At 34.3% G+C, this 6,856-nt stretch overlaps 1 long non-coding RNA gene across 1 annotated transcript; it reads left to right on the top strand.

Annotated features, from left to right (window-relative positions):
- The first annotated feature begins 3,204 nt into the window (after positions 1-3,204).
- Positions 3,205-5,719, top strand: LOC141406633 (uncharacterized). Its single transcript, XR_012413453.1, has 3 exons — positions 3,205-3,607; positions 3,686-3,909; positions 5,416-5,719. It is a non-coding gene; the product is annotated as an uncharacterized lncRNA (long non-coding RNA).
- The last annotated feature ends 1,137 nt before the right edge of the window (positions 5,720-6,856 follow it).

The following is a 6,856-nucleotide window of genomic DNA, read 5'->3' as shown; positions in this document are numbered from 1 at the left end:
TCTGTCCTAGAACTTATCGTTTTTCAAATGCAAATGTGTTTTTATACATTAACGGATATTTGGCCGTTGAAATGTATTTTCTTCACAACAACCGCTTTTTGCGATGCCTTTGAAGTTATGAGTTTTGGCTTTGAACGCTAACACGCCGTGACAACATTTTTTTTGATATGTTTTCAAGGACGTGGGTTCAAATCCCAGCCGGGCTCAGCCTATTTTTTATTTTTTGAAATTTTGCCTGTTAGGGCGAAGATCATTTTTTTTTAATGATTTTATTAATTTTCTCGTTTAGAGTTAAGCTTAATGATCTGAAATTATTTGCAAGTGAAAAAGGAAAGCCATGGACTCGAACCCACATAGTCACTATTTTTTTATTTTAAAGTTATCAAATCTCAGCAAAAATCAGTGCATCCATGGAGTAGGAGAAACACAATGTAGACGGCCAGGTATTTCCAACGATATCAATATATATGTATGCCAAACATCGCACTGCGTTCCAGTATGTTTTATATTTATGCATTGGAAAGCGAATTATAGTTGTAGTAACACTAAGGGCCTCGTCACATAAGAGGAAGAAATGCTTTCAGCCAGAAATCCAGGCTTCTTATGTACCGAGGCCTTAACACGATAGCCGGGTGGAACTCAGTTCCGGATCATTGGCGCAAGTCAAGTCAACGGGTTTGCCTGCATAAGTCAATCGACCACTATCAAATAAGAACGTGGAAGGAGAGCCACTATATTTGAATGCACAAGCTACAACACCATTGGATTTTCATGTCTTGGATTTCCGTGTTGCCCTATCTCACAAATTATTGTCATAATCCAATCCGCATTCTCGCACTCAGAACAAGATGTAGGAAAGGCCAGAGAAGGAGAGATTATTTTCACATCTGTTGACACAAAATCAAATAATATAGCTCTTAAGTGTGTACAAGATTTTATGGATCGAAGAAGAATTTTAAATGGAAAATAAAAAAAATGGTAGACACCTACAATTGTTAAATTGGAACTCATTTCCTTTACCGACCTAATTTCTTTTTCATTGTGAAATAATCGTCAAACAAAAGTCGAAAAATCAGTTCTGCCATTTTTTACCTGCAGAAATTTTGTAGCCTGTGGTAGAAGAGAAAGTCATTTTCGCTCTCTCTCCACTCTCACTCTCTTAAAAATTGCTTCCAGTTTTGCCACTTTTCGGGGTTAAGGAACGCTTTGCAGGTTAAAAATGGTAACCTCAGGTAAGTAAAGGAACACAGCTAACGATTGATGGGACCATGGTACAATAAAGTAGAGGTAGGCCAGGTATGAAAATCACTGAGAAATGCCATCCTGCAGCCATGGCTTAAAACGTCAAATGGCATGGTACAATAATAATGGTAGATATACCTGCATAGCTATCCCGTATTACAAAAACATATGGAACTTAAAGCTTCACTTTTTATATGTTAAAAGTGCCATATAGTGTAAAAACATTTCTTTAACTAGGCTCCTGAATATTCTTGTTGGAAATGTGTTCCAAAAACAGCAAAAGTTCTTCCCAAACTTATGACAGTGAAAAAATGTCATTCACTTATTTTCTACTTGACAAGTTTGGCTAATCTGACATCGTGATTGCTGGTATCCGATTTGCAGATAAATGTCAGCAGAATTTTTACAAAAATTGTAATTTTTACGTTCCCATACATTTGGAACAAATTTAAATTAATATCAATATTTGATAAATTGTTCGTTCGTAAGTTTTGCTATCAATTTTATTTTGCCACGCGAATACACATTTTTTGTCCTTGTTTTCAATTTTAAGATATAGTGTTACAGCAGAAGTTTTTTGTTGGAACAATTCAGCGATACATCTACCTTTATGATTGCATAATGTCAAAAACAGTACAAAATGTCAACCCTGCTTTTGACAGATTAGGCCATAAAAAGAAAAAAATTGTAATCAGCTGTTAGCTGTGGCCTACCTTTACTTTATTCTACCATGGATGGGACTTTTGGAAACTTCCCTCAGCAAAAAGTCCCAACGCAGCGCACACTTTTAAAAGTGGGGGTATTTCTGTTGATCTGTAACTTACTTTGAAGTCATCATTTAACGTTTCCACAATGTAAACTACGGCATCCTTTTCAATCGAAAATACGCCTTAAACCTAATGGGCCGATTCCGTACAGCGAGGCGAGTCATGTCGCGTCGTCTATCGTCTCTGTGACAAAATTTAAAAAATGCACTACGTACTGCGATAGAAAATAATCGTCGATAACAAGTTATTTTTATTTTTTTTTTATTTTATTTTTATTCGTTAGTAAAAATGTACGGCGACAGCTAATTTGTTGTCGCCGGAAAATGAACATTTCGGCGACAAAATTTGACGACGTCAGGCGATATTGCCATACGGAATCGAAAAATTGCATTTGGCAACGCGACACGACTCGCCTCGCTGTACGGAATCGGCCCATAAAATAATTTACTGATTATACAGATCTTTCCAACATGAGCTTCAACTTACAGTGCAGATGACAATTCCAATGGATTCGACTTGTCCCTCAAAATTCTTCTAATAGATGTCAGGCCCTGTACATTTTCTTCATCATCAAAAAATAATTCCACTGAACTTATCATTTTAAAATAGTTTTTAGGCGAATTGTGCCTTTTGCATTAATATAGAGTTCACAAGTTTGAAAAAACACTGATCGATAATAGCTATATTACATTATGTGTATTTAATGTGTATGTTTTGCATTTTTTACATCTACATGTTGTACACATAGTGTGATCCATATAAAAAATTTCATCTATCAAAATGATGTGCGAACCCATGTGTAACTTTTTCGTTTTAGAGCCCTTCCTATTTTTGTATGTACAATAAATAGAAAACAGCTGATTTGTTTGTTTTGATGAAAGCAGGAATTTGCAAAATTTGCTGAAAGAAATAATTTCTTAAAGAAACTTAAATAAATCGATTTGATAAAGGATTTGTTTACATTTATAGGTTATGTCACACAAAAAAACATATACTGGTGTAATAGCAAAAATTATAAATCATATGTAAAATGTCATTTTTCGCACACACAAAGAATTACACGAGGACAAAAAAATTCAAAACATACACATGAAATACACGTAATGTAATATAGCTATAACACGTTTAACGACAACCCAGTTGGGTTGACATCAAAAATACAACATTTCTTCTCAGTTGTGCTGACAATTGACAACGCAACTTAAGTTTAGTGGCAATGCACAATCGACCCCTAATTTTTATTGGAATTTGAATATTTCTATAATCGAGGCACAAAGTAATCAACATAATAGCTGTGTCTGGTTACCCTAAAAGTTGTAACAATTTGTACCAATTGTTGCTGGAAGTCGTCTGTTAACACAAAAAACCAGCAAAAGAGAGCGATTCGAGAGAGACATTTTGACAGTTCTTTCACTGAGAGCTTGCAAATTCTTGCTGGACAAATTTCTTCTAGCAAGCACTTGCAAGCTCTTCTTCTTCCTGAAAACAATCAATCAGCCGTTTTTAGTTTTTTGTTGATTTATGTTTGTGAACATTAAAAACAATTTTATTGTGGAAATAACATAGTCTAATTGTATTGTTTTATGGAGAACAAATTTGTAAAGTGGAAAAATACTTTTTTGTTTCATTTTCTTTTTTATTTTTAATAAAATACAACGTGTTTGCTTCCTTTGTAGGCGGACAAATTGTTCTGTTTTGGCAAGTCAGCTGATTGCTTGCTGGTTTTTGCTGGGAAGGTGTCTGTTTACTTTTTACAATTTTCTAGCAAAAGAGAATAAAAAACCCTTACTCTCTGAGAAAGTTCTTGCTGGACAATTCTTGCTGGGAAAGTAACCAGACAGACTTAATATTGAAAAATACTTTGTTTTAAGTTGAAATGGTGGAAAATCAAAATTCACAGGTAATTTTTCGTTCAGAATAACCTCCATTGTTAGTTTTAATTCCTGTTTTGTAGTTTTTGGAAACGCTCTTGGCCCCTTTGGGCTAGGTTCTCATTTATAAAATCAATTGAATTAATGACATCACCATATGTATACCGTGAAAGTCAAAAGAAAAATCGCGGGAATTACTCGATTTTATTACACGTTCATTACTTTTTCCAGTTATTTAGTTGACATAAAAACATGTACCTATACTTTTTATACCCTACACCACCTTGTGGTAAGGAGTATTATGTCTTTGTGCATTAGTTTGTAACATGCAAAAGGAAACGAGATAGACCCATAGTTCCTTTTAGGGATATACATAGAATCATTTTCTGAGTCGATTTACGCATGTCCGTCTGTCCATGTATTTTTGTAAACAAAGTACAGGCCGCATTTATTGTCCGATTCGCATGAAAATTGGGGAAGATAGTTTTTTTTGGCCAAAGGACGAACGCCATTTATTTTGGTAAAAATCGGTTCAGATTTGGATATAGCCCCCATATATATCTTCGCCCGATTTAAGGCATTTGGTGCACGAAACACGCTATATATGTCCGATTTGAATGAAATTTCGCTTGCGCGACGGAATTTAGTCTAGAAATAAGTGTGCCAAATTATATAGAAATCGGTTCAAATTTGGCTATAGCTCCTATATATATTCTCGGCCGATTTTAGGTATTTGATACACGAAACGCGCTATATATGTACGATTTCAATAAAATTTGGAATGTTTGCCGGGATTTGGCCAAGAAATAAGTGTGCCAAATTATATCGAAATCGGTTCAGATTTGGATATAGCTCTCATATATATTTTAGGCAGATTTGAGGTATTTGATGCACGAAACACGCTATATGTGTCCGATTTCAATGAAATTTGGAATGTGTGACGGCGGTTAGTCTGGAAATAACAGTGGCAAATCATATCGAAATCGGTTCAGATTTGGATATAGCTCCCATATATATTTTCGACCGCTTTGAGTTATTTGATGCACGAAACACGCAATATATGTCTAATTTTAATGAAATTTGGACTATGTGACGGAATTTGGTCTACAAATAAATGTGAAAAATTATATCAAAATCTGTTATGATTTGGATTTAGCTCCCATATATATTTTACATATTCACAGTGGTGTATAGGGTACTATATAGTCGGCCCCGCCCGACTTTGATCCTTTCCTTAATGGTTTCCAGTTGTCTTTGTTATTTCCGACCGATTTCTGCATTTATTGCCTTGATGTCATAAAAACCAAAATTACTGAAAGAATTTCTTGTTAGAACACATGTATTCGAGCGTATTGTAGGTAAGTCGAGCGTATTTTCCCTCCAAACATTTGGAAGTTAAATATATCTTCTTTTAGCAAATGCGTCTGTTAAAAGTGCCCGAAATAGCGTTAAAAAGCGACTGTTGTCATTTTACAAAAACAATTTCATTGAACCATGCTCATTCTTTTTTTTAACTTCTTTTACTCCTTGTGCAGAATACCTTGCGCGCCTTACTTTAGATCAAAAAAGCGATTGTTTACGTATATTTATTTTGTACAACGTTGAACATATAAAGGTCATTAGTACATCTGAGTATTATATTGAACGGTGGTGCAATGGATAGCATGCTCGGCTGGCATTCTGCATACCCGGGTTCTAATCCCGGGCCAGGCGACATCAGATTTTAAAAATGGTAAAATTAATGTTGACGACAATTTCTGAGTAGTTCAACTAAGTATGTAAAGTAGTAATAAAATATAAGTAAAAATATGAAAAAATTACAATTATAATAAAACAATAAAAAAGAAATAAAATATCTTTTTTATTTTTGTCTTATTAAGGCGAAGGTCATTTATAGTGATATTTAATTTATTCTCTTTCGAGTTGAGCTGTTTAGACCAAAGAGATACATTGAAAAATTAGGAGTCTACCGAAGTCCCACGCATCCAACCATTATGCTACTTTTCACGGGTGGTTAGACTGAGTGTCAAGGTTGCTGGCGTCTTAGCGTTCTGAGCCACCATCAACTTGTCAAAACATTAGTAGACAATAATTGATGATAAAAATCTTCTGATATAGAAGAGCAAGTACTAATGACGTAGGAATAAAACTTACCATAGCATTTGTCAACATTGAAAAATGGGATTACCAAGGAGGACTATATAAGTAAATCCCTTATTTTGTTAATACTTGACCATTTATTGTTGGATATGTTTGTAATGCTTGTTATTGCCGATAGACTGTCAGATAGGATCACCGTTTCCTTTTTGGTCTTGATAGCAATATTTATGGCTTCTAATATACCGGCAACTTCAGCAGTGAAAATAGAACTGAAGTTTGATAAAATTTTAGATGCTAATAATCCCCGTCATTTTCAGCGTAATTATTCTTGGACGCATCGGTGAAAAGTTGATTCCAGTTACTATATTGTGTTAAAAGTTCTTTGAAGTGTGTTAAATAAATCTCATTTGGCGTATTATCCTTTTTGTGCAAATATAGTGAAATATCACAGGAGCTTTCTGAAAACATCCATACTGGATACCTTGTAGCATAATTTGTTATTTTACCTTTAAAATCAACAATATTATTGTTTATGCATTCATAAAATACAGATGGTACCTTTGGTTTCTTTTTAGCTGATAATATTTTCTTAACATCTTCATCTATTATCGACGAATTTAGGGAAAGCATTTTAGGCAATAGTCGATTTAGGATCTCAATATATCTTTCCTCTAAAGGTGGTAGACCGGATTCGATAAAAAGAATTTTTATTTGCGTTGTCCGATAAGCGAAAAGAAAAAGTACATAAAATCAGTTTATCATGGATGCATAAGGTCCAGGCATCCATGATAAACTGATTTTATGTACTTCAACGATGAATTTGGACTGTTTCCAAATAGGTAGAAACCATAGTCAATTTTGTAATAAATTAGTTGA

This window comes from Musca autumnalis, unplaced genomic scaffold (genome assembly GCF_047663935.1).
Source record: "Musca autumnalis isolate F117 unplaced genomic scaffold, ASM4766393v1 scaffold_5, whole genome shotgun sequence".
NCBI classification, from domain to species: Eukaryota; Metazoa; Arthropoda; class Insecta; order Diptera; family Muscidae; genus Musca; species Musca autumnalis.
Note: the sequence above shows the minus strand (reverse complement) of the source record. Positions and strands in the feature narration are given on the sequence as shown.